We start from the raw sequence: 24,698 nt of genomic DNA on the forward strand, positions 1-24,698 counted from the left end.
CATATGAGTTGTAAGTATTTCATATTCTTTTCTAGAATTTAAAATCTAATTACATAAAAAAGATTGCAAAATGAAAAAACAGTGGCTTTCACCAAATTTTTTGGGAAAAGTAATATTATTGACGGAAAGAAATTGGATAAACATAGAGTCGGAAAAACTACATCTTTAAAAGCATCAACTTATTGAAATTTTAGATAGGTGAAAAAAATGAAAAATTGATTTAACTTTAGAAATCCGAGTATTTTCTTGAAGAAACGCCATAGTGCTTTTTCCACTTATACTATTACTATGAGCGAATTGATTCTTGAGAGCTCATGATTGTTAACCTCCTCCGTTCATGAGGATTCTTGAACTTCAACTCCTTCCGCTAGTGAAGCTTCTTGAAATATTAACCTTATCCATGAACAAAGCTTCTTCAAGTCAATTTCCACCATTAACAACATTTGTGGTTGATGAGGCCGGAGATGGCTGCTGGTGATCGTAAGGGGTAGTGGTACGATTGAACACAAAAGAAGACATAGGGACAAGAATGAAATTTAATTTCAGTTTGGTCCTTAAAGATATTTTATTTTAGACCCAATTTGATCTGTAAGTACGAAAGTATTTTGGGAGAGAAATAAGAAAAAATAAAACGTTTATTCTCTGTAAATAAGCTTTCTTATTCTGTAAATACCAACTACCTTTCAATGTTGTTTAAAGGAAGGTACTATATTACATTTGGTAGCCTACACCTTTTGACCATATGAATACAAAATTACTTGCTTGCACCTAAAAATTGCTATAAAAGTCAAATTTGTTGTTTTTAGTTATTTACTATTCTTGTTTAAGTAGAAATAAAAGATTGCTAAGATTATAGTTTTTTATGGTGCAAATATTGGTCATCAGTTGGCTAAGTCAATAAGTCGAAAAACACAACAAATTCAACAGGACAACCTGTGCCAAGTTAATAGGGAGGTAAATCAGGAAGAGTTCTGTCATCGAAACCTTTAATTAGGACGCCGATAAGGGTGTTTTAGGCGCCCAAGCCCTGCTCTAACTCTAACTACAACTAGGTCTATGATGGACTCGAAAAGGTCACAAACCCACGTAAATATCAAGTAATAATCCCAATAAAATCAGGGTTGGTCTACATGGATAGGTCGGTGATCCAAATAATGATAGGCATTTATTTGCCCAAAAACTTGAGCATCAAAAGACAAACTTAGACTAAGGCTAAACAATAAGATAAAAATGGGGTTTTCTAAGTTGGTTTGAGAGAAATAATGAAATAAAGCTAAACTAACAAATGAGGGTGAGAGAGGAAGTTGAGAATTAGGTCGAGCAAGATAGTTGGGTAAGAGAGGTGTCGAGGATTTGGGAATCCGTGATTACAATCTTACGAGTACGTACGGTCTGATCGAACGAATTGCTACTAAGTCTAGCTCGACCCCCTGAGGTATACGTTCCTAAGAACTACATATATCCAGAAACCATACTTAGATAAACGAAGGCCTTAGTCGGTTAATACCGAATCAAAGAAACTGTCGTTTAGTGGCCTAACTATGTAAGGTGCAAACAAGACAAGACACATGAAAGCGGAACTAGACTGTGACCGATATCGATCACTTGGCTTCATCTATTAACTATGTGAGGTACACAACAAAACACATGAAAATATAATTGAAACAAAAATCGAAATAAATAGTGCATCGATTTATTATCAAACGTTCAAACATATGTGCATAATCGCTTAAACGAAATACATCATCCTTTACCCTGGACTCAATATAATTAGTTAATCGTGACGTTATTATAGATCAAAGCAAAAGAAGATAATTAATAAGTTAGAGCGTGAGAATCTCCATGCGATTTGATCGCAAGGCTATGGTCCACGGAAAGATGAACAGTTTAAGTGCAACTGATCTCCCTATAGAAGAATTATATGTCCCCTTTGCAGTATTAAAGTGCCTCCTAGCAGATAAATTGAAAGCCTCATAGAAAACTACAGGAATCAACCCATTCTCACTCGACAAAATTAAATCGAAAAGAAAACAAGAACAACCAAGAAAAAATGAAGATGAAAGGGTAAAGAAAAGTTGAAGCAAAATAAGAGGTTTGCTTTCGCTAGTGGTGGCCACCCGTTTGGCAGCCGTGGCGTGTCAGACACGCCAGACACGGCTTGAGCCGTGCCGTTCCGTGCCGTGCCCAGACCACAAAGGTTTGGGCACAGAAACGGCCCATGGGAACGGCTGGGCTGTTCCCGTGGCGTTTCTGTTGCGTTTCTGGCCATTTCTGTGGCCATTCCGTAGCGTTCTCGTAGTCGTTCCTGTGGCCGTTCCGTGGCATTCCCGTAGTCGCTTCCGTGGCTCCGACCCATTCATAAATATTTTTTTACTTGTCAAAAAAAGTAATAAAAGAAATATTACATTTTTTTTCAAGTAAAAAATTGTGATGTACAAAAACTTTGGAGTCTATGTCATATCTTTGTTTATTTTATTGGAGAAGAGTTGTATAAAGACTCTCCACATTTACTTTATATTTTGTGGTTTAGGTGTGAGACTATCTTTACCACTTTATTTGTTTATTTTTTTGAACAAAAGTTTTAGTTTGTTTCAACAAAAAAAATCTAAGTAAAAAAAAAAAAAAAAGTAAAACCTCTTTTGTTAAATTCAAGTATTGCTTTTTTTTTTTAAGTATTACTTCTTTTTTAATTTAAGTATTACGTTTTTTTTTATATTTTTTCTTTTTGTAATATAAAGTAGTTGTCATGAAAATCTAACAATTTGTAAAAACATTAGAATATTAGATGAATGAAGTAGAACTATAAACAAAATAAAAATCGAAATAACTCTTTATTAATGTGAAAAATATTAAAATTTGCATCACTATAGTTTAGATACATCCCAACTAGGTTGGCACCCACCTAACTATCAATCATTTGCAAAATAAAATAAAATAAACAATACAAAATTGACTTAATAATAGAAATCATCACTATCACCAATTTCATCACAATCTGTATCCGAACTATCGACCTCTTGAGGCTTCAACTGATATGAAATTTCATCAAAATGCTCTTGTACTCTTAAATTTGCTTTTCCCCAATCTTGCAGCACAACTAATGCTTGTAAAGACTTCTCATTCAATCTTGACCTTCTATCTGACAAAATTCTTCCACTTGTACTAAATGTTGATTCAGATGCTACTGTAGAAGCCGGAGGCGAAAGAAGATTACTTGTACCGTTGCTAGCGTGTCGTTGTTGCCGTTTCCGTTCCGTGTCGTTCCGTGCCCATGGTCGTGTCGTGTACGATCCGTTCCATGTCGTTCCTGCGTGTCTAATGGGACGTGTTTAACGGGTCTGGGGTTCTAAAATCCCAGCCCCGGCACGGCACGCCAGACCCGTGACGGGTCGGCACGGCACGGAACGGTCCATTCCGTGCCGTTCCGTGTCCTCAAATAAACGGGCCGTGCCGGTCCGTTTCCGTGTCGGTACGGCCCGTTGGCCACCACCACTAAGCAAGGAGAAGAAAGGAGGAGAAAGCAAGCCTGGCCGAGCTACTAGTCAGCGAAAGCCCTTGCTTCCTTTCTTCATCCTTTTTTTAAGTTTCTTCCTCCTTAATCTTCCTTGCCTCTTTCTCTTTCTAGAACTCTACCAAACCCTAGCAACAAGGTGAAGAAGATGATAAAAATGTGCAGCACCCTTTTTCCATCTCTACTCAATATCCTTTGCTTATAATGCCCTTGGGCTTCTCTAGAGGGGGTGCCTTCAAACTCCATATTTTTTTTTTCTTTTTGATTTATCATAGGATTGGGCTTGGATTTTTTTTAAGAAATCTCTGGGTTCATTCATCTAGTGTCTCTATATTCTCTAGGTTCTCAAAAGGACCGAAAGTCCCCTTGACTTCTCTCTTGCTCATTTCTTCTCATTTTCTTCTTTAATCTTCTCCAAGGTTGATCCTATTGCTCCTATAAGATTCCTTCGACATTTCATACATATCTTTGCCTCCTTTAGATGCAAAATGGCTTTGGTGTTATTTTTTCATGATTTTACGCATATGTTTTCATTCTTTCCTTTTGATCTCATTTGATTCCATAAAGTCTTGTTCTTAATCTTGTTTTACTTCTGGTTCATGTTCTTCATATTCACGTGAGAGAAAAAGGTGTTATTTTGCTTCATTTTATTCCCAACTGGTGTTTAGCTTCATGTATATCACCTATCATGAAACCGTACATCAAAAATTAAAAATTGACATAAAATCAGACCAACTCTCTAAATTAAGTGATATAAATGTGGCATCTTCACGTGACATCAGTTTTGTTATGGCTCTTCTCAAAATGTATGAGCAGTAAGGGAGTTCTGTGCAGATTTTGTGTATACCTTAAATCCCCAAATATTTGGAGGGGCACGGCGGAAGTAGAAGTGTGCCTATATTTTTCCAACCTAAACCCTCTCTAATCTAGGATTCGGAGTAAAGAAACCTCCAAAATCTAAATAACGGGGCAAATAAGAGTCTATCGAAAGGTAACTTTCTATATATATATATATAATCTACAATATCGGCAATAAGTTTTATCAACGAACTCAAACGAGGACACTTATCCTGTTACGACTACTTAATCATAGTTTGATCTAATACCGTTCACCGCGTCATCTCAACCATCATCAACGTACAACTGGCTAAACGAGCCTATATAAAGAAACATGTTCGGCATAAACTGGGCATCAAAGGTTCAATCTCTAAACTCGGACTTTCAACTCAATTTTTTAACTGCAAGTACGCCTTACACACTTGAGTGTCCTAGATTTTTGCGAGTTCCTTGCAGGTTTTGTCCTTGAATTGCAATAAGCAATTCGAGGTTTGATGCAACGAATCTTCATATCCTAAATGATAACCTAAGACAAACTTACACATCAACAGTTTTCATAATATTTTGAGACCTTGAAATTGAAGATCTGAGACCTTCAAACTAGATCCACGAGCCACACCTACCATGAATGCACAATTAAGATCTGAAAAATAAAATAGTTTAGTCAAATCCAACTGTAGTAGATTTCCACAAACCTAAGGCCCGTGTAGGCAAGCTCAATCCCTAATCAAAGAAGCATTGCATTCATACTCATTATTGGCATTACCTAAAATTCAACGATGACAGCTAACATTATACATTAAGATTTACCTAACACTTATAGAAACTAATAATTTATGTTCTTTGATTATTATATTAGGTTTCAAGGTCCTCGTATTATAATCCAATACTAACCCTCATACTACAACGATGTTTCTCCTTTTCGATTGATATAAAAAAAATATTATACCTTCAACTAAGATAAACCTTTATAATGCCCAAACTTGACATGTAAGTCTACAAAAATTTATGCTAAAAGACAAAATCATCAAATCCTCACTCGGTGCGTCAGACCAATATACCACAGACATTGACTTTTATAAAGAATTAACAACAAATTCATTAAATAATTCAAGCCAACCAAAACATGACAAGTTAGAAAGGATGATGCTCATAGTAGATCCTCATGTGGATCGCAACTTCGAACAAGCAAATAGCTAGCTATTATTATACCAATATAATAAAGAGTAAAACCATCACGTTTGTAGGTCTGAGAACTAGAAAAATAGAAAGCAATAATAATAATAACTAAGCGAAATAGATTCACTACTAGAAGGGATCTACCTAGGAGATACATTTCTTAAAGAACAGAAACCATGTGAATTATCCAGATAAATTCGTAGATTAGGCACTGTCTTGATACCTTACATAAAAACTATCATAACTCCTCACTCAGAATCCGATTAATGCACTGTTTGAAGCATTAAAAAGTAGGCAAACAAATCTTTCCAACTACTAGAAGGGATCTACCTAGGAGATACATTTCTTAAAGAACAGAAACCATGTGAATTATCCAGATAAATTCGTAGATTAGGCACTGTTTTGATACCTTACATAAAAAACTATCATAACTCCTCACTCAGAATCCGATTAATGCACTGTTTGAAGCATTAAAAAGTAGGCAAACAAATCTTTCCAACCATATAAGAAAATACCAAAATTCGTCACATATTAGTGCTATATTTAATTTGAACTAGACACAAATACAGTGGGTACTGTTTTGACACCTTGCACGAAATGTATCATAACTCCTCACTCGGAACTTCGATTGATGCACCGTTTTAATAATTAAAAAGTAGACAAATAAACCTTTCCAACATCTGAGAAACACATACAAATTCATCACCTGTCGTTACCAGATTCAATTTAAACTAAACCAGAATACAGTGGGATTATTTTGACACCTTATACGAAACTATCATAATTCCTCACTCGGAACTCCGACTAATGCAAAGTTTGAAGAATTAGAAAGTATACGAACAAACCTTTCCAAAAATATAAGAAACACATCCAAATTAGTCACCTGTCATTACCAAATTCAATTTAAACTAGACCAAAATACTGACCTCTATAAATGTGTTATGGAATTCTAGATAAAGCTAACATCTAAACTATTTAATCATTCTTTATAGAAACTATTTGATTAGCAAATACTAAACCTGTCATCGCATAAATTGAAACAGCCTACAAAAGAATTAGGAGATAGGAAATCTACATCTTTTCGACTTAGACGTCTTTAAGACCACAGGCATGCCTCTTTCTCTCTCTCCCAAACCCTATCTCTATCTCTTTTCTTCTTTATTTATCCTTCCTTCGCTAGTAAGCGGCCCCACCATATCTTTTTCTATATGTTTTGGTAAAAAGTGGAGAGGATTGAGATTTTCAATCCACCAGTATTTCAACTAAACCAAACTGACATAAAGTTTTATTCCTTCAACTCAGTTTGCCAATAAAAAAAATAAGGGCGTTACAATTTTACACTAGCTAATGTCCATACTAAAATAGATATAAAACATGAGTTTCAAATAAAAAAGTATAGGGGGGTTGGGCCATTGGTCCAAAAAGGGGGCCAAAATGAAAATTTCACCCAAAGTTGCCTAAAAATGAAAGGGAGGTCCAATGTGTCAGTTTGGGGGTCAAAATTACGTAAAGGGCCCTTAGAAAATAAAGTATTTACCGTTCATGCCATCCAAAATTACAAAATTGCCATCGAAAATTCTCGGGAAACGATTTTTTTTCTGAAAAATAATCTGACAACCCGTCCATCAGAATCTGTCATGTTCAGAAAATTACGGAACAGCCACCGAAAAATTCTCGGGAAACGAAATTTTTTTCGGGAAATTATTTTATTTACTGGAAATTTTTTTCCTATACTAGACATTTTTGCTGGGCGGGAATTTGAAATTTCGTAAACAAATTTGAAAATTTGGGCGGGAATTTGAAATTTCGTAAACAAATTTGAAAATTTGGGCGGGAATTTGAAATTTCGTTTGAAAATTTCAAAACTTCGAAAAAAAAAATTTGTGACCGGGAAATTATTTTATTTACTGGAAATTTTTTTCTGTACTAGACAATTTTGCTGGGCGGGAATTTAAAATTTTCAAAATTTGCCCGGGAATTTAAAATTTTCAAAAAAATTTGAAAATTTGGCCGGGAATTTGAAATTTCGTTTGAAAATTTCAAAAAAATTTGAAAATTGGAATTTTTTGTGTACGGGAAATTATTTTATTTACCGGGAAGAGATGGTTTACTGGGCGGGAATTTGAAATTTCGTTTGAAAATTTCAAATTTTCAAAAAATTTTGAAACTTTGAATTTTTCGTGTACTGGTAAATTATTTTATTTACCAGACATTTTTTTTTCAGGAAAACGTCAGCATGTCCCGTCCAAGGGCAAGAGGGGAATAAAAAAAACTGACATTTGGACCTGCAACTAATTTTTAGGTAAGAGTGGATTTTTTTTGGGTTTACCCCCCAGATATTGGACTGTTGACTCAAAAATCCAAAAAGTATATGTCCCTCCAACATTTCAATTCAAAGTTTGTTCAGATACACCTTGGGGTACTTCTGAATAAATTTGCCCACATAATAAAACTAATGAAATGGTGTAAGCTAGCAAAAGTAAGTGTTAAAGGCTCTCCCAAGCAAATTTTAGGGGGAGCATGCGAGGAAAAAAAAGACACTTTTAACACTTCTAGCATCGCTGTTAAAACTTTCATTTTCAAAATGTACGTGGGCCTCATTTCAAGGTGCGGTTTAGGCCCATATGAACCCAGCTAGGGCTAAACCATGTTAAATCATCGCATTCTTTATTTCAGTTTTTTTTTGTGGGAAACGAGAAACTTTATTTTAGTTTAATCTTTGATTATCAGTGAGCATGAAATTTATATGCCCTCACTTATATACCAAACGGAAAGATTAAAGAGAAAGAAAGATTTGACACATGGTGTTTGTCATGTAGAAAATGTTTTATTACAAATAAAAGAGAGACCACTACGAAACATGACAACTTTCACATTCAAAATTCTTAGCAATGTATAGTAAGCTCTAATGTCAAGATTGCAAGCTTGAATCTTCCTTCCCTGTCTTTTGGCTCCTTGACAGTTTAGTCATATGGACATCCGACATAACCTACAAAGGATAACAAGAATAACTTAGTTAACACTTCCCTCCGCCTCCCATATTTTGTTTTCTTCGTGAGTAGAAGAATATAAACTTCACACTTCAAGTTTGATTGTGAGTTTACAAATGTTTCACTTATATAACATGCATTAAGTGGTGGGTGCTTCTAAAGGCACCGGGTCAAAAAGCTGTTAGCATCCATCTCTGTTAGCACCAGGCTTAACTGCCCCTTTTTCTGTTAGCACCGTACAACTATGTAGGCACCAGTCAAAGCCAACTTAACCCTAACACCTCCATCCGTTTATCACAAAAAAAAAACAAAATAAAATCTATCGGACAGACTGAACCAGTCCGAACCCTAAGAGGACCAAACGGATCAGCTGATCCGGGACCTAAGAGGACAAAACGGATCAGCTGATCCGGGGCCTAAGAGGACCAAACGGATCAGCTGATCCGGGACCTAAGAGAGCCAAACGGATCAGCTGATCCGGGGCTTAAAAAACATCTCAATCCTCATTCTTTTTCTCGTGAACTCGACCATGACCAGCTCCTCTGCTACTTCTCGCAAGGTTTTTTTCATCTTTCTCTCTCTAAAAACCCTTATTCTTCATCTTTCTCTCTCTAAAAACCCTTATTCTCTTTCTCGTGTACTTTTTATTTTCTATTTTGGGGGTGATTAATAAATGATAATAATAGGTGGGGTGATCAACAGAAGGACGGATTGGCGGATCAATGAAGTTATTTAAGAAGTGATCAAATGTGTTGAAGATGGTGGTTGGAAGTGAAAATGAAGAATCTGATCTAGTAGATAATATAGATCTCTTGGGATTTCCTGCAATTTTTGTTCTCTTTAATGGTGATGAATTTACTGAATTGAGTTGTGGTTTTGTTCTTGGGAAGAAGAAGGTTTTGGTATTGAATCTTTCAATCTTTCTTTTACATTTACAAAGGGGATATAGAAGGGATGAAGATGAACATGAGAAGGAAGATGAGAGAAAATGAATTTATTTTGTGGATTGAAATTTGATGAAGAAGGAAGAAGAGAGTGGACCCATTCTTTTGAATTTTGTATATTTACTAACAGGAATAGAAAGTAAATAAGAAAAAATTAAAGATTTTTTACTTACACTATCTAGATGAGCACCCATGATTTTTGTTTTGGAAAAAAGAATTAGTATTCTGTTTATTTTGAAAGAAGGAGATGGAAGAAGCAAATGAAGGTGAATGTCACCCACGTTAAAAACCGGTGCTTATAGAGAACTCGGGTCAATGACTATTGACCGGAATCAAAAAAAATTTTGGATGCTAACAGCCTTTTGGCCTGGTGCCTTTAGAAGCACCCTTAAGTGGTACTTATCAGTCTGGAGCAGCTCGATTTGGCCTGTACGGAAAATAGGTAAGGGTCAACTGGGTATTATCATGGGGCCAGGCTAGGCTTCTATTCTAAGTCGGGTGGGCTAGGCTAGGCTCGGCCCAGCAAAATTCGGGTTTGGCTCGACACTTCCTTTTTTCTTTTTTGGAATTCTTAAGAAATTGAAACTATGTAAGAAAAGCCGAAAATTTGGGCCCAAATACGAAAAAAAAACTCATTCGGAAATATTAATGTAAAAAAACCCCAATTTTTAAACTGCTGGCAACATTTTTGAAACTGTTGACAACACCTTTGAAACTGTGACAACATATATAATTATGTTCTTAATTATGTGTGAACAAAAACAAATTTGTTCAAACAAAATTTGTTCATACATTTACAAAATTGTTGAGAGCAAACTGTGTTTTGTTCAGAAATTTTCAAAAATGTTTTGTAATTTTAACTTTTAGGTTTTTTTTTGTATTATTATTCCGGGTTGGGCTTAATTTGATATTTTGACCCGAATTTTTGGGCCTTATAAGTTTCCTTTAATATTCCCTAAAGTCTTTCTTTCATATTTGTCTTATTTTTAAACATTTTGATAAGTTTGAGTGTTCCATATGATATAAATGATATTCCATAAAATATTTTCTTTTCCTTTAATTTTAGGTAAGTTCCATAGACCATATATATAAATAATATTTAATAAGATCTTTTCTTTTATATTTGACATAATTTTAAGTATGTTTCATATGGTATAAATTATATTCTATAAAATCTTTTATTTTATATTTGTTATCTTTCATTTTAAATTTTTTAGATAATTTTCATATCATTCAAATAATATTTAATAAAAGAATTTCTTTTTATATTTATTGTCTTTTACTTTTAACAGGTAAGTTTCATATGATAGGAATTATATTCTATAAAATTTGTTATCTTATACTTGTTATTTTCTATTTTCTTAATTTTTTTTTAGGTGAGTTTTAGTTTATATTTTTCATTTTAATTAGAAACTAATATACAGGTTGATCTGGTTCGGCTCGGCCAGGCCCGGATCAAATCTCAGGTCGGACCAGGTTATAGCAAACCCAGGCCATGCCCGACCCAGGCTATTCCAGCCCGGGTTGGTTGGTCCGGCCCGACCTGCCCAACTCGTTTTCTCTCGGGCCAGGTCTGCCTCTCTCGTCCAATAAGTACCACTGCATTTCTCAAACTACATGAACAAAAATTTTTCAGGTACATCACATCTGACTATTGTTTACATAATATAAAATTTGCATATCTAGAGAGAGATCTTACTTGGATTGATATCTGTAAGGGTAGCAACACCATTGAAGTCACATGTAGCGCCACTACCTTTAAATTTCTTGAAGTAGGTATTGAAAGCAAATGAAGCGTGATTCATGAGAGTGTTTGGTTGATAACAACCTCCACCTGGTTGGATCTTACTGCAATCAATGTTTCCTAGAGGCCCGCAGGCATAATCCAGAGCATATTGAACTTGAGTAGTTGGTGATCCCAGCTTTGCTATGCACCAATTTTGTCCATCTATTTCGAAAATGATATTTATATATCAATACGCAATATTAGTTAATTAGTTTGATTAAATAGTACGCAAAAGATGTAGACTATCATACTACTAGTTCTTACTAGAAACAAAAAAAATCGAGCTAGTTCTTCAATTTAAATATTTGGGATATTTTTTGGAGAAAAGCATTGTCAAAAGACTCAAAACTATACAACAATGGAAAATATTGGTCAAACCAATTAGCACAAAAACACCTTAGTTTATGATATTTGAAAACTAATACAATCATAAAATTTAGAAGAGTGGATATGACTTTACTTGATATTTTCCAATTGAGCACAAGAACTATAAGGGCAATAAATATTCTTGACTTCATTGTTGTTACAGATTGAGAGAGAAAATGAAGCTAAAATGAATGGAGTAGTTGATGAAACTTGAATGTTGAAATGGAATAGGCTGGTTTATATAGAGTACAAGAAGAAGATTAAAATGGTTGAATAATTGATTTAGGGTTTCCTTGGCCCATAATCTAAATCAGTATATTTTTTCTACTTTTAACACCTCCCCACACTAATTGTATGATAGTCAATGTTTCTCAAATAAGAAGAGATATAATTCATAGGGTATGTAATAGGAAATCCTTTTAAAGAAGATTATCCTCCAGACATATGTTAAAATATAAATGTGTTGTCATTTTGAAATAGTTTGTTTAGAATTAGTATACTTGGGGAGTAAAGTTTGACTTTGACTCGTTAAAAGGGTAAAGAATTAGTAATTTGAAATCTTTACCATTAAAACATAATCTTTTTCATTTTTGAATTAGAAATCTGTGAATTGATACAATCATTAAAAAGAGATCAACTTTGAGTACTTTTTTAAAGCAGAAAGAATTTATAAAGGCCGCGGTTTTGGGAAATAAAGAAAATTCTCCGGGGAATAAAGATTTTTCTTAAAACTAGTCAAACAAGATTGACTTTTTATGTTTCTTTTTATTGCTAAGGGACTTCTAATTTTAGAAGATGCTATAAAAAAGGCTCCTCCATCTCATCACCTCTCTCTGCCACCTAACCTTCTCGCCACCTCATCATCATCTTCTCCGGGAAGGTCGCCGGCCGGCCAATTTTCCGGCCGGCAACCTTCAAACATAAAAAAAAAATAAAAAATTTATCTTTTTCCTATCTCCTCTTTCTCTCTCTTTTTTTTTTTTCAAAATCACTCTTCTCTCTCTCTAGATCTGGTGAACCAGATCTGGTTCCCCAGATCTAGATGGTCTGTGAACAGACCTTGTTGAAGGTCTGTTCACAGACCATTAAAGGTCTGCAAACAGACCTTCAACAAGGTCTGTTCACAGACCATCTAGATCTGGTGAACCAGATCTGGTGAACCAGATCTAGAGAGAGAGAAGAGTGATTTTAAAAAAAAAAAAATTTAGAGAGAGAAAGAGGAGAGAGGAAAATAATAATTTTTTTTTTTTTATGTTTGAAGGTCGCCGGCCGGCGACCTTCCCGGAGAAGATGATGATGAGGTGGCGAGAAGGTTAGGTGGCAGAGAGAGGTGATGAGATAGAGGAGAACTTTCAAAAAAATGTATTTTGTATTCCCCATAAAAATTTATTCCCCGGAGAATTTTAAAAAAAATCTGGATTCCCTCGAGAATTTATTCCCCGGAGAATTTTCTTTATTCCCCAAAGCCGCGGCCTTTATAAATTACTAGATCCAGAAAAACTCATGGGTTCAAAGATATTTTCTGAAATGTACCTAGGGTACTAAGATAATCATAAGGAGGCAAGTTCATTATAGTTGTTACGCTATTATATATGTTTTTTCCTTTTCCAATGTTAGGCCTCTCCACTTTATCGTCCCAAGCTAGCGACGTTTCAAATCCGTTCAAATTAGCTCATTTTATGACCTTCTTACTGCTGATGTCAAAATTTGTCTTCCTGGAATCAGTCAAGATGTGAGATTGTTAAGTTGCTTCCTGCTTTGCTCCTCACGATCTGGGGGACGAAATCTGTGAGGAACTCAGAAACCTCTCGACGCTTAAGACAATCATATCGTCTTTGGAGTTAGAATATTGAGTATTGAGTAAACCCGAATTTATGGAGTTGTGACTTACTCGTTATCTGTTTGCTGTAAAACGATTTGATTAACTTTTATAGGCTTCGTTGACCTACTGTAGATAGGTGGTGTTAATGAGGCGGTTAAGATCCACCATATTGGATCAAAACTAACATTTCGTACTGGGATCTTTAATAAGATTCGGGATTAAATCAGTAAGCATTAGGCGCGCTTCTACCTCCCGTCCCCCTATGTTCCAAATTTAGGTATCGAGCCACTTACACGAACCCCCTAGTCTTCTTTTAAATTCTAGGGCAGACCTGGTTGTATTTGAGCGAAGGTAGGGCTTAGCCGCCTAGAACGATCGTACCGACCCCCCACTTCTAGGCTTGTGTGGCAGACCTCCTTCAGATTCAACCTCCTTGTTGACTTGATATGGATTGTCCCGTTTGGGCTTTTGGTCTTTCTTGACTTATTGACCGTAGTCAACTGATCACCATTTTTCGGGATTATCACGAGTCCTGCCACTTCTTAGTCGAAAATAGAGAAATTGAAGAGTCGAAGAACTTAAAAGTCTTCCCTATGATTTTCACATATAATTGTATGCAAGTGACTCACATGTATTTTAATATAATGTATAATAGATTTAACTATATAAATCCTTAAGGTTTAGAATATACCTAAACCAGGGTTGTAAGTGAAGCCCGATTATTTTTCTATAACATAATGTTTGTAGTAGAACTGTAAAGCAAATTCTAAACCTTTTTGCTTCAACGCCCCATGTTGTTATGGCACAGCGCTCAAGAACGATCGTCTGGTGAAGCATGCAGATCTGGTTGGTTGGATATGGGGGCACGCGTTGGGACTATGAGAGACACTTAGGTTGTGTCCTACTGGGTCGTGCTTCCATGAGGCGGGATTTGCTGCTTCGTGGGTGCATAGAATTACGGTGTTCATGCCTCCACGTTACGCCACGTGGTTCCCCTTGTCCCTCTTGCCAAAACTGTGCCCGAAAGCATTCCACTGGTCAACTTTGTTCGCTCCAACTTTGATTTTAGCTAAATTGTTAGTCTTGACTCTAATCTGACTTTTGTTTTCGCCTATGGGTTTGTCTTTGACTCTACTTTTTCCCATATACTTATCTTAGCCAAATTTACCAGAATACCCTTGACTCTAAATGATCGAAATGCCCTTCGAATATCTTTTTCCCGTTCTGAGTTGTTTTTCACACTCAACTCTGCCAAAATACGTACTCAAAAAAAATCAATCTATTTATTATAATAAAACTCAAAATGAACCAATTTTCCTAAGTTAAACGGCTTTGATGGGACTCATAGCCCATCACACTGTTTTCCACGACTATTTTCCACAGCTACTTCCTAGGGTTGCTTCCTGGAGTCGCTTACGTGTAGTTTTGCACATGTGGAATGTTTGAATGCCTTTAATTTAGTTTTCTAAGAACTAATTTCTTTCTTAACCCTTTTTTGTAACTTCTTATGTCAGGCGGTTGATTTTCTGATCACGTGTTTTCTTGATTATTTAATTAGGTAACTGATTACGGTACCTCTTTTTATCAGGCGTGGACACGCTTGTCTTTATCATATGCTTGAAGCCTTCGTCGTTTCTTATCATATTATTTTCGTGTTTGACCCAGTCAGAGGTTGGTCGCGATTTTCATATGAGCACTTATTACTTCGTCAATTTCCAAGGCGTTTTTAGATTATTCCTTAAGACCTTTTGAGGTTTTTTCTCTTCAGCTTCTGCCTATAAATAGCTTGATTAATTGATCTTTCAATTTTCTTCATAAACAACTTTTCCTAAGTTATTCCTTCCCCATGATAATTTTTCTTCAACTTTCTGACTTCTTCAAGTTCATGATGAGACCTTGCTTTTTCATTGTTCCATTTAAGGATGTTGTAGCTAAATAGGAGTGACATTCAGGGAAGTTGTGTTAACCTCATGCGCACTCATCTTTTTCCCATGGTTTGGGGGTTTGGTCGGCTTTCAGTGGGTACTTTACTCTTGCCTCCATTCCAAGTTTTGAAATGAAGGAGGACGAAAAAACTTGAATGTGAGTATGTTGTTCGTATCGAGAAGGTGTTGGAACATTTTGGTATGCCTAAGGCAAAATATGTCGGTACTCCATTGGTAGCACACTTCGAGCTTTCGGGGTGAACTGTCACCGACAACTGATGAAGAGACAAAGTATATGTCTCGGGTGCCTTATGCAAGTGCAGTAGGTAGCATTATGTATACTACGGTGTGCATAAGGTTGGAATTCCACATGATGTTAGTGTAGTCAGCAGATACATGGGCGGACATGAGAGAGGTCATTGGCAAGTTGTGAAATGGATACTGTTGTATCTGGGAAGAACTGCAGGCGTTGGTCTGGTTTACGACAGAAGGGCTGATACTTCTGGGTCGGGTTGGATTTGTTGATTCAGGTTTTTCAGAAGATCTTGATAGGAAGAGATCGCTGACGGGCTATACATGCACACTCTGCGGGTGTGTCATAAGTTGGAGAGCAGTGCTACAGTTGGTAGTAGCTCTATCTACAACGGTAGCTGAGTACATGGCACCAACTGAGGCAGTGAAGCAGACAATATGGTTGAGTGATTCAGTTAGTGATTTGGGCCTGAAGCAGGAGGTGACAGAGGTATACTGCAACAACCAGAGTGCGATTCATTTGACCAAAACACAAATGTATCACGAGAAAACTAAACACATTGATGTCAGTTATCACTTTATCAAGGACGTGATTGAAAAAGGAAGATCACGATGAAGAAGGTATCTACAGAAGATAATCCAACGGATATGTTGACCAAGGCAGTTATAACTTTCAAGATTAAGCATTACTCAGACTTGATTGGGGTTTCCAGATGTTGAGCCCTTTGGAGGGCAAACCCTGACAAAGTTGGAGCGACGATGGCTTAGAGGCATTGAGCTATGATGGTGGCAGATTTAAGTTAAGAGGAGCATATTCAAGTCGAGGTGGAGATTTTTTGAAAGTTTGTTGAATATGAGTTTGATATCTAACCCGGGTTACGACTGCCAACCCAGATAATGATAATTGCCGGAAAGCGGAGCTGGGCTTGTGTCAGTTATTAGTGTTCAGAATCAGAAAGAAAGAGTCGGTGAGGCGGTGAGATTAGGGTTTTAGTGGCTATATAAACTAAAATCCTAAGAGATATCTGTGTCGAATTTTCACGAATCTCTTCCGTAACTTGTTTGCTTATCATAGTGGAAATCATCGCGTCGTTGTCGCCGTGGAGTAGGTCTCACCAACCGAACCACGTAAATCTCTGGTGTGATTGTTCTTTATTTCAAATTGCTTTTCTTGGATTACTTGATTTCGGTCATAACAAACCCCTTTCGTCATAACAAAATCTTGATCATCATTGTTGTGAATCTTTTACCTTGTTATTTCTTTAAATACCGTTACTTCGGTGGTAAGTTTCATCTTTGTTTTTTCTGTTTTTTGTCCTGCAAAATTCTCTTTCCTTCAACCTTTTTGGATATCTTCTCCTTTCGACCATGGATGCTTCTCCTTAGTTCGTCTATCATCAAGAGAATCCAACTGACTTTTTTGAGGCAGAGCTCTCTGCTCTTTGTAGAGATTTCTCCATCTTTGATGATTTCGAACTTCTTCGTCCCTCCAAAGGAGAAAGAATCTTCACTACTTCTTGAAGAAGATGTCCTTCGACCAAAGATGTAATGCGAATAATTTGTCAGATAGGACAATTGATGAAGAAGATCATCACATTCCACCTTTATATAAAGAACAACGTTGGTTTTTTATTATTAAGTGATATCCCTCTTTGTCTAACACTGAGACAGAGATAATTTTCTAGAAACATAAGGTACGTAATCACAATTATGAATTTCCAAGACTAGACTAGTTTCTAAAGGTAGATGATGAGACATGAAAATGTCCCATCTGAATCTTAACTCAGGCTAGTTAGTCCATTTCGAGTTGTTACTCTGATGATTTGTTTGTTTTTCTTTCTCAGGTGTCTTCTGAAGAATTATGCACGATAAGTAAATAAAAATCAAGAGAAAGACACTCCTGAGGGCATTTTGGTTATTTGGAAGTTATGGTAGTCTTGCTATTTGGTCAACTTTGGTGTTCGAATGAAATGTAGGTTCCAAGACGAACCCACCGGTGAAAACGGGAGTGGAATCGGAGTCCGCACGAGAAAGTAAGAGAAAGTCAAAATTTGAGTCAAAATCACTTGACCAAGGTCAGCACAAAGCTGCTAGAGACAAGTGGCGCAAGAGATGACCCGATCTGACGACTCAAATTAATCGCGGGATAGATTCGGGTAAGCGTGGTTGTACTATGGGGTCTTATGGAGCGCATGATCTGGTGCACCCCTGTACAAGATGCCACTAAGCTTCTCGCGTATCATATTAGATCTAACGGCTGAGACTCTCCAAGCGCACATGGCGTTATATTTCAAGTCCGTTGTAGCATCTCATTGTGCTCCGCAACTCACCGAATCATTATATGGATAACCTCCAGTCACGTTGACTGATTCCCATAATGTTGGGTTCTCTTTCCTACTTCAGTTTATTTGATTTTGGAAAGAAATCAAAAGGGGATTGTCAAAGATTTAAGGGGAATATTTTAAATCAGTAAGGAAGGAAAGAGAGATTAAGGGATTGGGTGAGATATTTTCATTGTAGAGAGAGAAGGGAATCGTGGACAACAAAGGGATAAACCGAGAGATTGAATATTTGGGAGGAGATTGATAGAGTGTTGAAGATATTTTTTAGATTATAAAGTTAGAGAAGAGATAGATTGAAGAAAATATAATCATGAAGATGATTATAGTATGCTCGGCTGGAACAGAGGAGCTGAGATTTGAAGATTTTTAGAGAGAGATTGATAGAGGAGCTGAGTCTTATTCTTCCTCTTCATATATAACAAACAGAGAGCAAGGAGAGAGGGGATCTCATCTTTTGGGGAGATCATCTCCTCTCTGAAGATCAACTAAACAGAAATATTAGAGAGAGAGAGTGGAAGAAAGTTCATCATTTTTTGTATCAATTTCTTTAGCTTGGAAGCTCACGGCTAAATAAGAAACTGAAACCAGAGAACACCAAGATCATCTATCTCTTTTCTGTTATTTGTATTTCCTTCTTTGCGAGAGAGAGAGAAATTACAAATTGAGAAAGAGTGATTTGTAGAGTGAGAAAGAGAGAAGAATCAGAGAACAATAGACATTTGATTTTCGGTTTTATTTATCTATCTTCTTTTCTTCCTCTTCTTCTTGTTGTTATGGTTCCTGTTGAGAAAGAGAGAGATTGAAAAGAAAAAGAAAGAAGAAGTGAGTAAACAGTAAAGAGAGAGAGAGAAATCAGTGGGGAAGATGAGAAGAATGTCTGGAAAATAATTTTCTCAGAAAGAAAATACTTCCGAGAAGACGAGAAAATTATTTTCCTTAGGGGGGCGCGTTTGGCCGTCAATGGAAAATCGGTGAGAAAAGTTCTGTTTTCCTCCCTATTTCTCTTTTATTTGTCATATTTGTTTTAAACTTTTATTATGAGTAGCTAATTCTCTATCTAGGGTAGATGATGAAACCATGTTCAAAATTTTAATCGAGTTTTAACGAAAACATCTCCCGGAATTAGGATAGTTCATTATCCAAAATTCCGAGTTATAAAAAGAAAGTGAATTAATATGTCTAAATATTTGTTCTTAAAAATTATTTTATGTGGTGAATTCAGAAAACCCAGGCTCTCCCCCATTTGAGTTCTTTCTATCATTTGTATTTATTTTCATTTCCGTTATTTTATTTTAATATTTTATTCATTTTAAAACCAAAATCAAAACATTTGAAAAATCTTATTACTTCCTAGTTTTAAGATAAGTTTAACTAGTCTCTGAGGAACGAACCGGTCTTTCCGGAAATATTACAATTTGACACCCGTGCACTTGCGGGTGTAGACCTATTTAGGAAACTTTCTAGGCCCATCAAGTTTTTGTCGCTGCTGCCGGGGACTAGTTTTAAATTTTTTCTAAATTTGGAAAGTTTTTATTTTTGGTAAGTTTTGACTTTTTGAATACTTTGACTTGCTTTTCTATTTTTGGTATGTAGAACACTAAGGAGCTTAAGAGGAGGTGCAACAAGGAGGAGGTCCTCAAAAGAAGAAATTTACCTTTTTTTAATTTTTTGTATTTATTTTGGTGAGAAAGAGAGACTTTAGACTTTCTTAATTTTATTTTTTTTGGATTAAAGTTTTGACCCTAAATTAGAGGGCTTTTAAATTGTAACCGAAAATTAAACGAAGCCTCGGGTTCGGACACTTGGAAGAGTGGCCCGGGTCGTCGTCCGTCTTGAACGGGAGGTAATTTTCTGATCTCCCACGAATCCCCTGTAAGTGGGTCCTTGTATGTGTTTTGTGTGCCTAATTGATTTGACGAACTACTTAGTTTAATCGTCTTTAGTAAGGGCACAAACCCCATTACAAGATAGGAGTCGGATTTCATCACCGATCTCTTGCCCATTTAGGAAACAACGTTGCGAATCCCAAACCTCACTTAAAATTAAAATCTGGTTTACATATTGGCCTTAGGGTATCAAGCTCATAGGATCTTTAAAATAATCCAGGAACTCGATTTTTATTTGGGCGTCTGAAATAGTATCAAATTGTCTGGACCCATCTTTTCGAATTTTGATTGTTATAAGCTGCGGTTCTGCTTCTTATAGAGAAGGGTCAAGAACAGGATCTGTTTCTCGATCTTTGAAGGAGAGAATATTACTTCTCTCCCACACTTCCAGACTGCTTGTGTTTTCCGGGATTTCAGTAACAACAATGGACAAGATAACATCAGTGGAAAGAAGAAGTAAGAGAATAGTTGCTAGGAAATTTGTCACTTTGAATGGTATTGGTTTTGATTTTGAATGAATACAAATGTTAAATAGCTCAGCATTTTATAGAGTTATTAGAATTTAGATGAATTACTTGCTAACGAAGAATCTTTACAAATCATGTCATCTAAGAAAAAGAAAGGAAACGGCTCTCATCTATTTTAGTTATAAATTGACTGCCATTTTCTTTCGTTTTTGATAAGTACTAGGGTATATCTCGTACCCTAGGGCTCGGACACTTGTATCAATCAAATGTTATGAAATTTATTGTTACATTTTATTGAGAGAGAGAGATTTTTATTAGTTATTTTTTTTTAATTATTTTTTGTTGTTTTTCTCTTAAAATAGTTATTATTTTATTGAGAGAAAGACTTTAATTTCTTTTTTTAACCTCGAAATTTATTTTGTTTTTTAAATAGGTAACTTTATTTCTACGAAAGACTATGTTTTAAATTTTGAGAAGGGCTTCTAGACAATATGCTTTATTAAAAAAGGACGTTTGTCCCAGTCATCGTTTTCCCTTTTGTTTTATTAAATATTTTATAATATATATATCTTACATTATATAATATACATATATATATTGTATATTATATATATCACATATCACATATATTGTATAATATATCACATATCAAATATCATATATAAGACTTATTTAATAGTTTTAAGTGAATAAAAGACGAACTAAACATGAATAAAAGCAACGGAACCGAATTACCGAAGGAATAATAGCAGCTTATCCCAATATGTTTTAATTATGGGTGCTTCTAAGAATTTGACTAATGGTGCGTATCAATTTTTGTCTTTTATGATTTCCGAAATCAGTTTTAAGAGAAATTCTGTTTGGGTCTTCGAATGGCCCAGGTCAATTTCGGAAAATTTTGGGTCGAACTGAGAGTAAAATCGGATTTTAGACCTGAAAACTAGAAGGATATTCCTTTAGAAAGGAGATGTCCTTCGACCAAAGGTGCAATGCGAGCAATTTGTGGGATAGGACAATTGATGAAGAAGATCATCAAGTCCGGCTAATTTAGGGGTCGTAGTGTTTAGGTATAAACCAACTACGATCGTCAAATTACGAAGTAATTCGCGACTAACTTCGACCGGATCCTACATCAGGTTACAAATAAGAATGTCTATTTGATCGGATGATACGACTAGTTGGAATGAGATATATAATCATGGTAGAGTCTCATAAATATGTCTCATAGGCCTAAAAGAAGTTTAGGCAAAGATAGCACAAAAGGCCCAAAAGAAGGGATTTTTGGTCGGGCCACCAAAAGGGTGTTTTTGGCCCAAAGGGGTGGCCGACCATGATCAATGAGGTGCCCATAAGGAGCCGGCCAGATCTGGATGTTCTCCCTTAAAGGGGACGGACACATCAAAGGAAAAAAGAGAAAATAGCAACTAGTTTCTATTTTCGACTATTTCCTTAATCTTATTCAAAAGGGACTTTTTAGGCATCTAATTAGGGTTGGATCTAACTTAAAACTAGGTCTCTTAGGGACTTGAATAAGGTATGGAATTTCTCATTAAGCTTTCTTAGTCTACCACATCAAGTAGAGAAAAGAAAGTGAGCTAATTCCCAAGCTATCTAACTAGTCAATAAAGTAGAAGGTGTTCTTCATATCAAACCACCATTGGAGTTCCAGCTAGCTACAAGGTAGGAGATCAATAATCATCCGGGTGTCTTGAGTAGAGGACCAACACATGGAGCTCTTGGTCTTCGCATTGATTGGAAAGGTTCGAAGGAAAAATAGCGATTAAGGCAATCTCTAACTCTTAGTTAACTATTAGCTTATGCGTGATGATCCTGGGAAGTACTAGTGTTAGACATGAGATGTCTGAGATTCCGATAACAACACTAATAGTATGTATCATAACCCAACAAAACTCCCACTCGAATCAAAGCCCATAAACTAGCTCAAAACGGCTCGGGACAAACCTTGGTCAAAGCCCAAGAGCTTGTCTCAGCCTAGGCTAAGGAAGGCCTTCGGCATGGGTCGGACATGGCACATCCATAGGCTGGCATGTTATGTCCCATGCCAGTCTCGGCTAGGACGTTTCCTGGTCATAGGCCAGGACGTTGGTCTTCTATCCTGGCATGTTATGTCTAACACTAGTATCCCCAGGATCTCATGCATAAGCTAATAATGAACTAAGAGTTAGAGATTACCTTAATCGCTATTTTTCCCTCGAACTTTTCCAATCGCTTTTGAGAAGACCAAGAGCTCCAATTGTAGCTCCTCTACTTGGGACACCGAGCAATCACCTTGATCTCCCACCTTGTCGTTAGCTAGAACTCTAAGGGTGGTTAGATTGAAGAACACTTCTTCTTTGACTAGATAGATACTAATGGGAATTATCTCTCTTTCTTTCTCTACTTGATGTTGTAGAGATAGAAAGCTTCTTGAGAAAAATCCACATCTTATTTAAGTCTCAAGAGACATGATATAAAACCATAAGTTAGAGTAAAATCCTAATTAGGTTTTCCTAAATGCCCTTTTGAATAAGAGTTCGGAATAGTCAAAAATAGAAACCTATTTCTATTCTCTTTCCCTCTCTCTTGTCCGACCATAACATGCCCATCTTGGGCAGATCTAGTCGGCCCCTATAGGGGCACACGGCCAAGCATGGTCGGTCCTCTTTGGGCCCAAAACATCTCTTTGGTGCCCGACCCAAATTCCCCTTATTTGGGCGTTTTGTACTATCTTTGCCTAAACTTCTTTTAGGCATTTTGGATATATCTATGGGTCTTACCCATGTATATATATATACATATATCTCATCCCTCTAGTCATATCTTCTGATCAAGTTGACACTCTTTAGTGTAACCCGTTGTAGGATCCGGACGAAGTTAGCCGCGATTCGCAAATAAATTGCTCGTATTGCATCTTTGGTCGAAGGACATCTCCTTCAACTTTCTCACTATTCTGTCGCCGGAGTTGAAAATCTCCCTTCTAGTCCATATGACGACGAAGATGGGCATTGTATGACGCAGATTCTTCATCGTATGGAGCACGAGGTAATCAATCCTTATGATGATTTTGATTGTGCTACCTTGGTCGAGAAAGGCGTTATCCCGACCATCCCAGGTGTAGGATTTTCTTTGGCTAATTATTTTCCTGAACCTTCTTTGAAGTGATTTTTGAGTTCTTTTGTTTTTGTAGCTTCCATATCTTTTCGGAAGAGGAAGGGGTAAAGCCATTGCCATCAAAGTATTGAGTTCCAAAAAATCGAGGACTAAGTTGGGTGCTTTCAAATTCGTCCGCGGGGCGATGGGGATAGTCATCTGGGAGCCAAACAACCCAGTTCACTCCTCACCTCTTCGAGTGCGTGACCTTCGTTTGTTAAATTCGTTGATTATTACTCTGATTATTATTCGCCTTAACCTCTGTTTCTTTTCAAGGTTCTTCTGCTACAAAGAACCCTCCTGTTGTAGATCTTTCTTCTCCGCCGAGGCGTTCATCAGGCAGTGCTGGCAGGTCTTCGTCTTTTGATGGGCTACGGAAGCAGGCTCGTCTTCTTCTTTCTAAGTTCATTGTCACCCTTCGGCAACAATTTTGCGAGATAGTACGTAATTTTTCTTTTCGGGTCTCCTTTTCGGATCTGCTTTTTTTTTTGTCTTCTTGTAGACTTCTCAGCCCAATCTCGAGTTGGAAAATTGTCAGACCCAACTTCATTGCTGCTATAAAGACTCGAAAGCTCGTGAGGCAACCCTTGAGTCGGAAATCCATCAGCCTAACGAGATTTGCAGTTCCCTAAATAAGACATGGAAGTTCTTCACGGCGAAAAAGCTTCATTGGTACTCCAAGCTGGTTATCATGAGGCGAAGCTGGTTTCGCTTCAGGATGAAATCAAACCTCTTAAAGTCAAGGAAAGTTTTCTTATCGAGCGGCGCGAAAAGGACAAATCTTATTTTACCTCTTTGAAGCGTAGTTTTGACCAGAATGAGGTGATATCTTGGGAACAAATCATAAAATTCTTCCAGGCTGGGGAACAACATGCTCGGATTTTGAGGAAACACCATAAGTTGTATTTCAAGGTTGGGAGAGAGTATTCAAGACTTCACTATAAACCTACCGGCGGACTTCCTCCTCGCCAACTTTCAAAGGACAAAGTTGACGACATTGTACGGAAGTTCCGGGATGAAAGATCAGTCACTGAAAGTCTTCCCTTTAGCAAAGACGAGTGGGACGGTAGTGGGACCGACTCTGTTGAGATTGTTGAAGTCAAAATTTGTTAATCTGGAAGCAGTCAGAATAATGAATCTGTGTTTCTAGATCCCGTTACAATTGATGAGACTGCTACGGTAAATCCCACTACGATCAATCCTGATCCCGTTCCTGCTCTTTTGAACTTGGGGGGGAACCT

The 24,698-nt window shown here is 36.7% G+C and overlaps 1 protein-coding gene across 1 annotated transcript in view; it reads right to left on the reverse strand.

Moving 5' to 3' along the window:
- LOC147556005 (uncharacterized) overlaps positions 1 to 24,698 on the reverse strand; it is a 121,183-nt gene that overhangs the window by 21,676 nt on the left and 74,809 nt on the right. The window contains exon 2 of the mRNA XM_086663743.1: positions 19,652 to 19,696. The gene's annotated coding sequence lies outside the window, so the exon portion shown is untranslated. The remainder of the gene's footprint in view (positions 1 to 19,651; positions 19,697 to 24,698) is intronic.

Source organism: Eschscholzia californica, unplaced genomic scaffold (genome assembly GCF_041429995.1).
Source record: "Eschscholzia californica isolate CP2 unplaced genomic scaffold, dmEscCali1.0.p SCAF_2, whole genome shotgun sequence".
NCBI lineage: Eukaryota > Viridiplantae > Streptophyta > Magnoliopsida > Ranunculales > Papaveraceae > Eschscholzia > Eschscholzia californica.